The sequence below is a fragment of the Schistocerca gregaria genome, chromosome X, assembly GCF_023897955.1.
Source record: "Schistocerca gregaria isolate iqSchGreg1 chromosome X, iqSchGreg1.2, whole genome shotgun sequence".
NCBI classification, from domain to species: Eukaryota; Metazoa; Arthropoda; class Insecta; order Orthoptera; family Acrididae; genus Schistocerca; species Schistocerca gregaria.
The window spans coordinates 305,067,778-305,082,228 of NC_064931.1; the positions used below are offsets into that span (position 1 = coordinate 305,067,778).

Here is a 14,451-nt window from a genome sequence, read left to right on the forward strand (position 1 = left end):
TTTTTAACATTTTAGCACCAGCAAACAGTCTTTTATACATCGTTTTCGTACATGTCCCCTCATTCAAGAGGCACATTTGCAAACGCATGATTGTAAAAACTTCACAGATGTTTTTGTACATGGTGTTGTCAAGGATGAATTTATTCTTAGTGCTAAAGATATAACTATTAAACAATTGACATATACAAGAAATAACTTTAGAATAGATTTTTAAAATGATTGCAGTAAATATGGCTTGCGAAATCTGTTTGTTCATTTAACATATTATGGTTTTTTGATTTTGTGGAGGTATATCTCCAGCTGCTCTAACAGATTTAGGGTTTTACCGTCGGCTTCGTTATGTAGTACTACCATTGTTTTCTAGACTGTTGATGACATGTTTCGTTTCCAAAATATGTTGTGCAATTACTGATTTTTCGAAGTGGTTAAGCCTGAAAGCATTTACGTGTTCTAGCTAACGGGTTTTTAAGTTTCTGCCTGTTTTCCCTACACAGTAGGCTGGACAACTGTGTCATCATACTTTGTACACTACGCTGCTGTTGTATGTTTGCTTATTTGATTTTATTTTATGGACGAGTAAGTTTCCTAACTTCTTATTAGTTGAGAATGCAACTGTTACATATGTTTTTCTTAAAAGATTAGCAATTTTTTGTCATATGACACTGGACGACTCATCATGCCTTCCCACCACACAGAAGCATGTTTCATTTAGGTCCATGCCACACAGAGTACGCTCCATTGATTTAGAAGAAAACACTCACAAGAATGAGATAGAGACAACATAGAGCATTGCCATTAGCAATGGCTACACAGCCAAAGTAACTGACAATTTAAACAGACAAGCAGACAAAAGTCAGACAACGAATGGCCACACTGTGAAAGAAGAGAAAATGTTCGCCAATATCCCATACCTGGGGCCCGTATCGCAGATGCGTGGCACACGGCCGTTTCTCAGTTTGAGTCTCAGATGCCCAACAAGCCTGTCTCCATGAAGGATCGCGCGCTGCTGGTAAAGCTCTTTTCCCAGAACGGTGACTGTGCGCCAGTAGCCCAGCTGAACTTCCGGACACTCGAGGATACGAAAAAATAATTGGTCCGATGTCTGCAATGGGTCTGGAGAAAATTATTATAAAATTCGAAAAGACAGTTTTTTTGTTTTTTGTTTTTAGTGCAATGTGGCAGATGGAGGAAAGAATTTGATCCGAAGTTTGTCGAAGGTGTGCCCACAGCACTGCAGGCTGGGTCGACTAGTGGTGTGCAAACGCGCAGTGCACGGGGAATTTCCCGAACGTGTTAGTAGTGTTAGTGGCATTTCTTGCCGTTAGGCCCCGGTACTGGTATGGCGACGTAGGGTTGAAACACAAGCATCAATATGCATTACAGATGCTTACAGTCAACAAGGGTGTGGACGTAGTGATCAGGGCTTTACTTGTAATACTGTTTTATCAAGACAAAAGCAATAGTGCTGTTACTCTTCGCGAGTATCGACGCCTTAAAGGAATATGGAGAGCAACATTGATTGAAGATTGAAGGGATTGAAGAACATGATCTGGAAGTTCGAATTAATTTGCGATTTGGGAATTGCTTTTGGGAGAGGCTGACGGCCAGTTGCGCCCAAAATTGTTGAAGAAGTTACTGTTGCCATGACTGAGAATTCTGGACGTAATGTGCGATACTCAAGCAGTGCACGAGCTGAGTCACGACAGCTGAACGTTCCATGGTCTACCGCTTTAAAAGTGCTGCGAACAATTTATTTTGAAATGGCACCTCTAGTGCGGTTCCAGGCTGTCATGGATGCAGATGGTCGTGGCACTGAGCAACGTTTGTAACCTCGCACTTAAATATGGTACGCAATTAACATATGTAAGCGTCTCATATGGAAATTAAAATGTGACTTCATTAGTTTATTCGTTATTTCTATTCCGCGTGTTCTTAAAGATGTCTTCACGAAATTTCATTATCCTACGATCACTCGTTTTTCATGGGGCCCTCTGAAGTTTTATTATAAAGATTCTAGATTAGTCAGAGATATAGTATTTCAGAATTAATAGAGGATAATTTCTTTACAAGATCATAGTCTCATTCATAGTTGTCTACTGCATTCAACAAAGTCTAATGGAATCTGAAACTCTTTTTCCTAATACGATTTTTAAACCCCTGGCTTGCATGACAGAGCCATTGCAAGTGGCGAACTTTCTCACTGTACACAAATTAAATTCATCACATTAGTCAGAAATATATTATTTCGAAATTAATACGCGATAATTTATTTACAGAACCATCTAGAAATGGTTCCAACGCCAGTGAAGGGTATAACTTTTTCTTTTCATACCAAAGTAACCAGACCTGAATCCTTAGTGAACCATGAGGGCAGAGATAACAATGTCGCCACCATCTGGAGCAACAAATGTTGACGGTCTATGATTAGATACAGAGAATACATGGTAAAATATGTTTCGGATTTGAACATTATCAGTGCCCGAGCATCTTCGAGCGATCGTCCAAAACGAAGGTGGATGGGATGGGTAGACTGTTAAAACAAAAATAATGGCTAAACCAGTCAAAGTAAATATACATATGATGTGCCAAGGGACCATGCCATATATCTTTTGATAATCAGTCAAATACTACCTCACAGCAGTGCACCAACTATAAAGTCCAATGTCCTTCAGTCTCCTTGCAAAAAGTTTTAGATTTCCAGGATATTAAAACTCCACGAGTGCATGGCAACCAATTATTGAATAAGCACATATATTGGCCAAGAACCACATATTATCTATTTCACCTCTGAAATATGGGCATGGAAATATCCCCTACTCATGTGATATAACCGCTTTCCTAATATTCTTTCCACTTCCAGCTAGTTCTTTTATTTGCTATTATACACATTTCTCACGCTTCTCATGAGTATTGGTTTCGATAAACTATTAGTTTTTTTATTATTAGCGAAGGATGTATCGATCTGAATAGCTTGCCATTAATGAATGAAAATGTATATAAAATATTTTAATTTGCTTTTTTCATTTTAATGTGTTCCTTGTCCCAATTATGACTTTAATAAAACATTTGATTTATTACTTGGGTAAAGTACTGTAGAGAGAATGCCCTCTTGACACTGCTGCTCTCGATATTTGAGGTGATGAGTTGCGTGCAAAGCCACCTAGTGTGTTTACTTCAGCAGAAAAAAGAACATTAGAGTTAGACACCGTGATGTAAAAGACACCATTCAGTCTTGGCTCTGATCACATTACTTGAGTGCCCAAAAACTGACAACAAATTTACAAATCCAGTGGAAGAAGTTTAATCTATATTACTTGCAGTTACACCAACAAAAAACCCTTCCAAAATATACCAAACTAAAAAGTCTTTATAGGTAAATGAGTTACCAGAGTGTTGTTAGTAACTGTGGAGGGTCTGCTCTGGTCCGAAAGTCACTGATGTCAGCACTTTTGGTGTCAGCGAACCAGGGACTAGCGAATTCAGCACATTCCAGTGATCTGGTGCTGAGGAAACTGTGCTTGTTATATTCAAGGTCACTCCCCCACCCCTCCCCCACCTGTTTTCCTCTCAGCCAGTTGCGAAACGTCAATGCCATCATGCTCCCAGCCAAATGCCTTGCAGCTTCACTGATTTCAGGCAATTTGCTCTTCATTCTAGATCTATGCTCTATAGTGGGAGGATGAGGCAGTGGATATTTGTCCTAACAAATTAATTTTATTATTATCTCAATTAACCAAGTTTCGTTATTCGCTGTAGTGAGAAGACCATTAGCAGCGGGGCTAAAAAAATGACTGCAAATATTGCAAGGGAAGAAACTTTCGCAGTATAAATTATAGAGGTCCTAGCATATTCTACAAAATGGCAGTAAATATTAATGGAAGATACTTTGACATTATAAATAATGACATCATGGTATATTATGGAAAATGGTGGTATATTTTAACAAAAGATACTTTGTTATAAGACTGTGCGTCTATAAATTAGTGCCGCCATTGTACATTATGCAAAAATGTCAGTCCCCTAGGTGTAGTGTATTTGTGTATGTGCCTGAGAGCTATAACGCCAAAGAATTCTCTCCATTAGTACCATAATTAACGACTGCCATCACATTTTGTATCTTAATTAACACAATTAGAAATAAAGTGTTGGATTATTGACGTCACACGCACATTGTAGCAATATCTCATGCACGTTGTATCAGCATCATTATGATGTCTCACTGAGAAAATGATGTGTAATGCAGATGTAACTGCATATTGTAAGTAATTATTTACCAGATGCACTTCTCCCCAGCAGTCTCGAGCAAGAGCCAATTGTACATAGCCCATGTTCCAAAGTATCTGTACGATTTAAATTATTTATCAGCCATGTGCTGCTGCTCTCGGCCAACAACCACAGGACGTCACTACTCTCATGCAGTTTGCTCTTCATTGTAGGTCTGTGGTGTGTAGTAACAGAATCAGGATGAGCGTATTTGTTATAACAAATTAATTTTATGTTATTATTCTATTTATGTAAGTTTCATCATTCTCTCTAATGAGAAGACCATTAGCAGAAAATCCTACAAACTAAGATACTTTGACAGTGTATAGACAGTATAAATTAGAGATGTCATAGCATATTCTGTAAAATGGTGGTAAATATTAAAATATGATACGTTGCCATAACAGTGTAAGATGTCATGGTAAATTCTGCAAAAATGTTAGCCCTCTAGGCGAATTGTGTGTGTGTGTGTGTGTGTCTCTGACAGGGTGCTATCCCAACAAAAAATGCTAGCCAGTATCACCAAAATTGATGGGTACTATCAAGTTCTTAAATAACACAATTAGCAGAAAAGTACTGGACATTTTCTGTAATTTTCTATGCTTAAAGCTGATTTTTAACACAAGTATCCACTCTAAGTATAACGCTGAAACCACTGAAGAAACATGTCTTGAACTACCTTTTGTGCACATTTACATTAAATTTTGAACTAAATTGGCATTTTTGAAAGAATCAGCCTGTCTTGAGAAAGCACACATAAATTTCTACCGAGTCAGTGATTGCTGAAGTACTGACTCACTGGCGAAGTACTTTTTGCGAGCCCCAACGCGTTAGCATTTGCCGACATGCAATGCTACTGCTGTGTCTAAACCAGTAAATGCCACTTCATGTTATATCAAATTAGCTCGAGAGACATATTTTTCACCATAATTTCGTCTAACAAGGATATTACCGAAATATGGTTGAGTCCTAAAAGCAATGTCACATCGCAGCTCTTAACAGAAACAACCGCTGTATCTGATGAAAACTATTACGTCTTTGTATAGTTTTAATTATTTACCGACGAAATCGAGACATTGTTTTATAAGAGGTAGTTTAACGTCTTGCAGCATACGGCTGATCTTATTACACTATTTTGTGTGTTAAGCTTTAGTTTGTAACTACAGTGTTTGCCGTACACATATGAAGAAAACATTAACTGCGTGATGTTAATCCCAGTGGCTTTTTTGGGATAGTACCATTGCAATGCGGGTACGGCAAGAATTACGTTAGGGTGTTCACATGTCGTCCTTCTCCAGTGTTGCGATATTATTTCATTCCGCTGTGCTTTATAATCACTTAATTGAGAATCCATTTTGCAGTTCAATAAAAAATAAGGGAAGAATTTGTGACGACACACTAATTCCTGTTTTACGAAATATGATGATATGACTGTTGCATGTGTTAACGTACCATGCTGTTTCAAACAAATGTCTAGCATTCGTCAAACAGTACCTCATTTATTGCTCTTGAGAATCCCCTGGGTTATAGGTACACAGTATTGTGTATTCAGTGACTGTGCTTCTGTGATCTTCAGAATCAAGTCAGATGTTAACAGCACATTAAACTCCACTTACTATCCTGAAACCGCAATGAGACTCACACCGTAAATTAGTTATAAAGATATTATAAGATTCTCAGTTGACATTAACATCGGTATGTCTAACAAGTGTGCCTGTTCACATGGTAGTACATTGTATTGTAGTAAATGCACTTACTGCATATGCATAGATACAGTGGCCATTAATGACACCTTCAAAATTTCTTCTTATCAATACTCTAAAGATGTAAGTTTCCAATATGTCAGTTCAGGTGACAATGATAGTCTCAGTAAGCTTAATACACGAAATGGAGGGAATGTGGATAAAATAAAACCGAGAAAGAAAAAATTTATAGTTAATGAAATGATAGTTAAATCGACACCCTAGCTGCAAACAGGCGTTTATATACATCATTGAGGACATGTTGAAAATGTGTGCCCCGACCGGGACTCGAACCCGTGACATCCTGCTTACATGGTGAACGCTCTATCCATCTGAGTCAGCGAGGGCACGGAGGATAGTGCGCCTGCAGGGACTTATCCCTTGCACGCTCCCTGTGCACCCTGCAGGCGCACTATCCTCTGTCCCCTCCCTGGCTCAGATGGATAGAGCGTCTGCCATGTAAGCAGGAGATCCCGGGTCGAGTTCCGGTTGGGGCACACATTTTCCATTTTCAACATGTCCCCAATATCAACGCCTGTTTGCAGCTAGCGTGTCAGTTTAATTATCATTTCATTCTAGAGAAGCTGCACGGTCATCAATGGTATGTGTTCTTTCGGGAACGGATACTACCTTCACATATATTTACAGATAATATATATTTCACATTTTTACATAACAGAAAAAACTTTTACACGTACTAATAAAACCTGTGGTGTTCACACCATTTACTCTTTCACTATAAAACAGTGACACATACCCATTATTCAAGAACAATAATTCCTCCTCACCCATCTCGAAAAAGTGTGAGCTTAGAAACACTTTTCAGCCCTCGGTTCCCCAAGTATGGCACATCCATATTGTGTTTACTTTTTTAGCATTAATGACCTGAAACTTCTTGTTTAGTGGTAAGACTGGTGACAAGTTTCTGAAGTCCAGCGCCACTACCGGTTTATTACACTGTCAAACACTGTATTAATAGTCACAGTGCGAGGAAAGAAGTTTACATCACGTAACATCCATTTCCTTACAACAGTAAGTAATATTATGAATCCATATCTGCAGGCTATTTACTGATGAATTTTTGTTACATCATCATGTTCCAAGCAGATCCACAGTTGTACCTCAAAATATGATAATGTACAAGGGAAAGTGTACAGCAGGAGAAGTCCATGGAGGAGGTCTACAGTAAATTATTGAAAACCAGCTGACATTGATGAAGAGATGGTTGGATGTCCATATCAGGTATCTGGGAACTCTGTCATAATACTTAAGGATTATACTTATCTAGAGATACGATTACGAATAACTCAAGGTGGAACGGTAACACGGATAATTTTGTGGGGAAAGCAAACCAAGTACTGCGATTTATTGACAGAAAAAAATACAACGGGTTTGGTAAATAGACTGCTTACACTACACTTAAAAAAATGTTCAAATGCTTGTGAATTCCTAAGGGATCAAACTGATGAAGCCATCGGTCACTAGACTTACACACTACTTAAATTAAATTACGCTACGAAGAACACACAGATCCATGCTCGAGAGAGGACTCTAACCTCCGGCGGGAGGGACCGCCAATCCGTAACATGGCGCCTAAAACGGCGCGGTCATACCGCCGTCCTATGGAGTACTGCTGTGCTCTGTGGAATCCGCATCAGATAGGATTTGCAGAGGATTTCGAAAAAGTTACAAAGAGATTACCTCGTTTTGTGGTATTGCGAAATAGGGGAAAGAGTGTCATGGACATGATACATGAACTAGAGCAGCAATCATTAAAATAAATGCGTTTTTTGTTGCAGCAGGATCTTTACATGAAATTTCAATCACCACCTGTCTTCTCAACATGTGAAAGTATTTCGTTGTCACCCACTTACAGTGGGAGAAAGATCTACATTGAGATTGTCATACGTTGGCAAGAGATTTTTTACCAATAGCACTTTTTCTATACATTTAAGCAGTACCGTTGACTGTGCGGTATGACTGATGTAAGGTCTTGAAGAGTACTCTCTAACGGAACGCCAGGTCAGAAGATATCATGCTGAGGGTGGTTCCTTGTGAACCATGCAGCTGATGACATCTCCAGTTCATGATATACTTATATGGATATGGTGCCTGTTCTTTAGGACATGTCCGAGAGAACAACACCATTGATGACCTGCAGCCGTCGAGAACGAAATTAGAATTATATTAACACCTTCAGCTGTCAATGGGCGTTGATATTTATATACGGGGCCAGGTGGAAATGTGTGCCCCGATCGGGACTCGAACCCGGGATCTCCTGCTTACATGGCAGACGCTCTATCCATCTGAGCCATCGAGGGCACAGACAATATGGGACTGCAGGGACTATCTCGCGCACGTCTTCCGCGAGACCCACATCCTCATCTTGTTTGTCCACACACTACATTCATAGTGTCCCCCCCCTCCCCCCCCCCCCCCCCCCCCACACACACACTAATTACTCGTGGAAGTCATTCTTACCAAGTCCCGTAAGAGTTCGCGGAATATGTGTGCATCCGCACAGAAGAAGAAGGTCATGGCCGGTAATGCCAGGACTATATACTTATATGGATGTGGTGTCTGTTCTTTCGGACATGTCCGACATATAAGTATATACACAACTGGCCATTAAAATTGCTGCACCACGAAGATGATGTGCTGCCGACGCGAAATTTAGCCGACAGGAAGAAGATGCTGTGATACGCAAATGATTATCTTTTCAGAGCATTGACACAAGGTTGGCGCCGGTGCCTACACCTACAACGTGATAACATGAGGAAAGTTTCCAACCGATTTCTCATAAACAAACAGCAGTTGACCAGCGTTGCCTGGTGAAACGTTGTTGTGATGCCTTGTGTAAGGAGGAAAAATGCGTACCATCACGTTTCCGAATTTGATAAAGGTCGGATTGTAGCCCATCGTAATTGTGGTTTATCGTATCGGGACATTGCTGCTCGCGTTGGTCGAGATCCAATGACTGTTAGCAGAATATGGAATCGGTGGATTCAGGAGAGTGATACGGAACGCTCTGCTGGATCCCAACGGCCTCATATCACTAGCAGTCGGTATGACAGGCATCTTATCCGCATGGCTGTAACGGATCGTGCAGCCACGTCTCGATCCCTGAGTCAACAGATGGGGACGTTTGCAAAACAACAACCACCTGCACGAACAGTTCGATGACATTTGCAGCAGCATGGACAATCAGCTCGGAGGCAATGGCTGCGGTTACCCTTGACGCTGCATCTGCGATGGTGTACCCAACGACGAACGTGGGTACACGAATAGCGAAACGTCATTTTTTCGGATGAATCCAGGTTCTCTTTACAGCATCATGATGGTCACATCCGTGTTTGGTGACATCGCGGTGAACGCACATTGGAAGCGTGCATTCATTACCGCCATACTGGCGTATCGCCCGGCGTGATGATATGGGGTGCCATTGCTTACACGTCTCGGTCATCTCTTGTTCGCATTGACGGCACTTTGAACAGTGGACGTTACATTTCAGTTGTGTCATGACCCGTGGCTCTACCCTTCATTCGATCCCTGCGAAACCCTACATTTTAGCAGGATTGTGCACGACCGCATGTTGCACGTCCTGTACGGGCCATTCTGGATACAAAAAATGTTCGACTACTGCTCTGGCCAGCACATTCTCCAGATCTCTCCCCAATTGAAAACGTCTGGTCAATGGAGGCCGAGCAACTGGCTCGTCACAATACGCCAGTCACTACTCTTGATGAACTGTGGTATCGTGTTGAAGCCGCATGGGCAGCTGTACCTTTACACGCCATCCAAGCTCTGTTTGACTCAATGCCCAGGCGTATCGAGGCCGTTATTACGGCCAGAGGTGGTTGTTCTGCGTACTGATTTCTCAGGATCTATGCACCCAAATTGGGTGAAAATGTAATCACATGTCAGTTCTAGTATAACATATTTGTCCAATGAATACTCGTTTATCATCTGCATTTCTTGTTGGTGTTACAATTTGAATAGTCAGTAGTGCAGTTTTGGCATTACCGGCCATGACCTTCTGTGCGGATGCAGACATTCCCCGAGATCTTACGGGACTTGGTAAGAATGTCTTCCACGAGTAATGAGTGTGTTGGGGTGGGACACTACGAATTTAGTGTGTCGACAAACAAGGTGAGAATGTGGGTCTGGCGGGAGACGTGCGCGAGATTATCCCTCCAGTCGCACGATCTTTCTGTGCCTTTGGTGGCTCAGATGGATCGTGTTCGGTCAGAGGGTTAGTTGCACTCTAAATTAAAAAAAAAACTTGGTTAATAGATCAACGACGAACTGAAACGGGGTCTTGTGACGTCCGCCACGAGCAGATACAACGAACGAAAACGAACAAAATAAGACAAAAAAAAGATGGATAGAGCGTCTGCCATATAAGCAGGGGATCCCATGTTCGAGTCCCGGTCGGGGCACACATTTTCACCTGTCCCCGTTAATATATATCGACGCCCGTCGACAGCTCAAGGTATTAATATAATTCTAAAATCACGATATGGTGTGGTACAGTGAATATTGTAGCATCCGGAGGCGACTACATTTCTATCGCAAAACATGCAACGGTGTCTCGATTTCTTCGTTAAATAATTGGAACTATAGAGAAACAGATATTAGACTGCATTAGATACATTATGTCTTTTTCTTAAGACCTATGAAATAACATTGCTTGACTCGGTCGTAATAAGATAATATCGTTCTTTGACGGAATTGTGGTGAAAAATATGTTTCTTTTCTTCTTTAATATAACACTTACGCAATGGCATTGCAATACTCAGTATTTACTGGATTACACACTCAAGTAGACAGAATGTCCCTCTGCAGTTTTATATCAGCAAGTCCTAACAAGATGGGCTTAGCCAGTGAGTGGTACTTAGCCAGTGAATCCTCAGCAATCACCGACTTGGTAGAATTTCATGTGTGCTTTCTCAAGACAGGCTGAGGCTTGCAAAAGTGCGAGTTTAGTTGAAAATTTAGTGTAAATGTGCACTAAACGTAAATCAAGACGTGTTTCTTCGTAGTAGTGGTTTCAGCCTCATACTTAGCGTTGATACATACGTTAACAATCAGTTCCAATTATAGAAAATTACAGAAAATTGCCAATATTTAGCTGATAATTGTGTTAATTAGGAACTTGAAGGTATTCATCCGTTAGTTAGTTACTGGTAAGTTCCTGTGGGACCGAAGTGCTGAGGTCATCGGTCCCTAGGCTTGCACACTACTTAAACTAACTTACACTAAGGACAACAGACACACTCATTCCCGAGGGAGGACTCGAACCTCCGACGGGGGCAGCCGCGCGAACCGTGGCGAAGCGCCTGAGACTGCGCGCTTACGCCGCGCGGCAAGATATTCATGAATTATAGTGATAAAGGCTAGCATTTTTAGTTGGGATAGCACCCTGTCAGACACACACACAATTCGCCTAAAGGGCTAAAATTTTTGCAGAATTTACCATGATATCATACACTGTTATGTCAAAATATCGTATGTTAATATTTACCACCTTTTTTTCAGAATACACTATGACATCACTAATTTATACTGTCGTAGTGTCTTACCTTCTAATATTTGCAGCCATTTTTAACTTTGCTGCTAATGGTCTTCTCATAAGAGAGCATGATGAAACTTACGTAATTAGAATAATAACATAAAATTAATTTGTTGTAACAAATACGCTCATCCTGATTCTATTACTACACACCACAGACCTACAATGAAGAGCAAACTGCATGAGAGTAGTGGGGTGCTGTGGCTACTGGCCGAAAGCAGCAGGGCATGAATGATAAATAATTGATATCGTTTGGATACTTTTGAGCACAGGCTGCAATGTAATTGGCCTCTGCTCAAGAATGGTGGGGGAAGACCCATACTTAGCATCAGGCAGCTACTCATTTACAATGCAGAGTTACATCTGCATTGCACACATCTTTTCTTGCACGAATGGACACGTTTCACATCAGGCATACACACATCTACGCAAAGCGTTGTGAGAAGTGCGTGCAAGGTATGTGGGACATTGGTACAATGCCATAATGATGTCAGTACCATAGTGTGCGTTGCTGGTATGACGTGAGTGCGACGTCAGTAGCTCAATTCTTTGCTTCTAATTGATGTTAATTAAGATATAAAACTCACACACACACACACACACACACACACACACACACACACACACACACACACACAGTTCACGTAGCATATTATTTACATAATTTACATGAGGTCATAAATTTATACACATACACTGTGGTGTCAAAGTATTTTATATTAATATTTACCGTAATTTTTGAGAAAAACTATGATATCGTTAATTTATAGTGCCCAAGTGTCTTACCCTGTAACATTTAGAGCTATTTTTTTAACTTTGCTTCATGGTACTCTCACGACAACAAATGATGGTACTCAAGTAGTTAGGATAATAGTAAAAATAATTTCTTATAACAAATATCCATATCCTGATCATCTCACTGAAGAGTGCAAACATAGATCGGAAAGGAAATTGGGCAAACGCAGTGGAGCCCTAAGCCGATTGGCTGGAGGTATGATGACGACAACTTTTCACAGCTGTCTGAGACCAAAACGAGGGTAGAGGGCCAGTGACCCTGAATATAGCAATTGCTATTGGCGCGGCATCAGAAACACTGCCACTGGAATGTGTTTACATCGCCAGTTCCCTGAACACTGACACAAAAGGGTGCTGAAATCGACGCACTTCCTGGAACACGAAAAGTACTGACATCATTAATTTTATGACCGGAATCAGCTCTGCAGAACCACTGTTGCTCCCCATTTGTACCCTGTGCATGGGTAACGTCACTGGAATTTGACAATTTGGATGAAATAAATGTGTAAACAGGCTTAACAAGGCTTACATTAATTGGGCTTGAAAGTGCTTTATTTTCTCAAGTTACACAGTGACATCTATGGTTTGCTTGTGGCAAAGATTATCGCTTCACCTATCTGTATCATCCTCCTCTACGACATTAAAATTAGCAGTCAGTAAACCAATTGGGAGACTCACCTCATCCATGTCACAAGAATAACCAGGACCATAAAATCTCCATCCATTTCACTGACGCATACTACACTTCTGTGTATAAAGGTGTGCGACTTCTCCAGTTCCTCATAATGTTCCAATGGCTCAGCAACACACAATACTTCCTTCTGTAAGTCCGTATGTAATCTAATCCATAACCAGACCGGCTTACCTGTGCCTCGCAGTATGCTATTATGTGAACTGATATTTAGAGAATGTAGATGCGGTTTATTTGCTAACCCCTTCATGATGGTGAAGCTTGCGACATTTTAACGCTTGTAGTTGCTCCCCCCCCCCCCCCCCCCCCCCCCCCGAGAAGGAAATATGTTTAACAGAGTTCCACTGTGTGCTGTGAAAGGTCAATTTTGTGTAATTTTTATCAAAAAGTTCAGTCCTAGGATCGTATGGTACCCATCACCAACATGTGGCACCACTTCCATATGCTACTAAAAATTCTTTGTTCCAACTCTAAAACTGAGCAGGATTGTCCACAATGACGTCACATCATTGTCCCCTACCCTATGTAAACTATATTGAGGAGACCTCATCCTCTTTGTGCCCACAAGATCGAGACTGAAGACCAAACATGTCTACTTGTATCCACCAAAATTTTATGTTGCATACCGTTTACTGTGCTAGCAAGCAGCATTCCATCTCCTCATACATTTCTACAGTATTCTGTCCTACTGGGGATGCCATCCAATGGATGGCAACCCCATTCCCATTTTAAGGAATATTTACTTGGATGTTATTTATCCAGTTTTTTACCCTGGTAAACGCGCACCTTACGTCCCATCTCTCCACACTCACAATATTCTAGCCGGTGGAGTTGCTTTCAGATGTGACCCATTTGCCCACACTTATAACACTTTGCATTGGAGGAGAAAACACTACAGTCACTCTGCCTTCAAGTTGCATGTGGCGATCCTACTAAAGCACACAAATCATTTCGGTTCTCCACCCTGACTCTTATTGACATGTTAGCAGAAATACCCCTCCCATACACATCAAAAGCCTTCTTCGCCTCACACTGGATGATTCTGTCGGTCTCTGTGCTCTGCATTAGCTCATAAGTTTGTGCATTGATCTTCCTAATCCTATCCGAGAAGGACTCCACCGATTCACCACTTTTCTGTTACAAACTACTGAGTTTCTCCCTAAGAAGCCACACACTGTTTTGTTTACGATAGCCCTGGACATGTGCGTTAGCCAGCTCACTAAATATTTGCACTTAACTCAGTGTCTGATGATACATAATGTACGTCTTTGTGTCACCCGCTATATAGAGTTTCGCCATAAATAGGTAAGTTTCATCTGACCAGTTTCTCAAATTAGCGACAGCCTTCATATCAATAATAAATAATAGACCCTTCTCAGTTGTTTTCC

General features: G+C 41.0%; 1 protein-coding gene and 1 non-coding gene across 2 annotated transcripts in view; both read right to left on the reverse strand.

The window, feature by feature from the left end:
- The window catches only part of LOC126298718 (uncharacterized), a 199,802-nt gene that overhangs the window by 63,985 nt on the left and 121,366 nt on the right, over positions 1–14,451 (reverse strand). The gene's annotated exons all lie outside the window — the stretch shown is intronic.
- On the reverse strand, positions 8,253–8,327 carry Trnat-ugu (transfer RNA threonine (anticodon UGU)). Its single transcript has one exon. It is a non-coding gene; the product is annotated as a tRNA-Thr (tRNA).